We start from the raw sequence: 2,432 nt of genomic DNA, 5'->3' as shown, positions 1-2,432 counted from the left end.
CTCTTTTTTTTTTTTTTTTTTCTTTTTCCTGTTCTGGCCCCGCTCACTCAGGCCCAAAGGTTTGTTTGTTTATTATATCTAAGTACACTGTAGCTGTCTTCAGATGCACCAGAAGAGGGCATCAGATCTCACTATGGATGGTTGTGAGCCACCATGTGGTTGCTGGGATTTGAACTTAGGACCTTAGGACAGTCAGTGCTCTTAACTGCTGAACCATCTCTCCAGCCCTGCGGCAGTCACTTTTAAGGCTGTCAGTTTCAGGGTCTATTGTGTACAGAGAGCTGTCCCACTCACGTTAGCAGGCTACTTCCACATCCCATAGTAATTCAGTTCAGTTCAGTTCAGTTCCTGGAACCCACATACTGATGGAAGAACTAACTCCAGATAAGAGCCATGGAACTCATGCTCCCTGCCCCCACCATACACATGCAGATTTAAAAGACAATACAAGGGTATATCTGGGCCATGCTATAGACATCTCATCCAACCCAAACACTGACAGCCTGGACTTAAAGAGTACTGCTTTTTCAGAAGCAGTGTGTATGCCATTCACTGCAGTGCTGACGCTATAGCCTGAGCAAGATGAATGAAAATGACCAAGGCCGGGGGCTGGTGAGATGGCTCAGTGGGTAAGAGCACCCGACTGCTCTTCCGAAGGTCCAGAGTTCAAATCCCAGCAACCACATGATGGCTCACAACCATCCGCAACGAGATCTGGCGCCCTCTTCTGGAGTGTCTGAAGACAGCTACAGTGTACTTACATATAATAAATAAAATAAATCTTTAAAAAAAAAAAAAGAAAATGACCAAGGCCTCTTTAGGGAATGTGACCAAAAACAACATATACACAAAACCTAGACTGCCACTAGATCCTGACCAATCCCGGGCAGAGAGGAAGTGGACAGTTTCTAAATAAATGCTGACCTAGATTACATGGGCTGATAGGATTAGAGAGACTTAGAGAGTGCAGAGGAGATATGGGCTTTGCAGAGAAGCTACACAAAATACTGAAACTTTATTAGCAATCACAGTTATATCATTATTCATGATATTTTACAATTATCTTTCCCCCTGGGGTTGGTGCTAAGGATTCCCAGGCAAGCACTCTATCACGGAGCTGCACTCCAAGCCCAAACACTGCCGTGCTTCTTGAACACGAAGTCAATGATGCATCTTAAGTGCACACTGCAGAAACAAGGTAAAGTGCATTTCATGGAACAAAGCACAGGTGGCAGGTTGGTTCTCCCATCCTCAGTGAGTCCTGGAGCAAGTGCCCACTGCAAGCCTTCACAGTCATGCAGGCCCTGCCACTCTGCACGCTCCTGTCTCCAGAACAAGGGGTGCCAATGAGTCACACCCCGGGGGCTGTGGCACCCATCACCACGAGTACAGTATGCTCCTGAGGGATTCTTCTGAGCGCTTTCACTCCTGAAGACTGGTCAGTCCTGAGAGGCCCACGGAAGAAAGTGACTTTCGAGAAACAGCCCAGGACATCAGCTGTCATTCTTTATAACTAGAGGAGTGCTGACTGAGTGTGAGGATCGCCTCAGCAGGGAGACTTCCATTCTCATCTTAGGCTCATCTTAAAACTCCCTCTGAACAAAGGGGAATCAGAAGTCATAACTGCACTTACAATTCTGGCCCTAGGGCTCTCAAAGCTGCTTCTGGTAAAGGAAGACAGTTCCCAGCTTGTCTAGCAGGAGCCTCAAGGTCAGTCAGTGTCTTCCAGAACTCCCTCATACAGCAAGATGCTGCCTCATACAGCAAGAGAAGGGTGGCCACAACACACATTTTCTAAAATTCAGACACGGCACGGTGAGTTGGGCATTAGCTGTGTGGTAACTGACTTTGTTATTACCACAGGCTCCAAGAGCAGGCCGGGCACACTGCGGTGGACTAGGGTCAGCTCCTTCTGTTTGCTTTTAACATCCACAGCACTGGCTGTGCACGCTTCGCATACACCATACCACCGAGCTACACCTCTGGTCCTGATACTGTTTCTGTTTTAGATTTTACTATTACATTGATTTGTGTTTGGGCAGGGATTCCCATGTGCCACAGTTCATGTGTGGAGGTAAGAGGACAGGTAGTGAGAGCTCTGTTCTCTGCTTGTACCCCTCAGACTGCCAGGTGTAATGGCAAGCATCTTGACCTGGCGAGCTGTCTCTCAGCCCCAGCACTATTTTTGATGAGAGGCTCTGGCACATCTTTCTAAAATGCTAAGAGAAGAACAGGCTTTGCCTCCATTAGCTGACCACCTGAAAAGGGTCGAAAAAACCTATCTCCAACCCTTCCTCCGACTCCTTGGCTTTTAATCTACAATTCTAGGACATCTACGTCTTTTTTTTTTTTTTTTTTTTTTTTGAGACAGGGTTTCTCTGTGTAGCTCTGGCTGTCCTGGAACTCACTTTGTAGACCAGGCTGGCCTCGAA

Source organism: Mus caroli, chromosome 11 (genome assembly GCF_900094665.2).
Source record: "Mus caroli chromosome 11, CAROLI_EIJ_v1.1, whole genome shotgun sequence".
NCBI classification, from domain to species: Eukaryota; Metazoa; Chordata; class Mammalia; order Rodentia; family Muridae; genus Mus; species Mus caroli.
Note: the sequence above shows the minus strand (reverse complement) of the source record.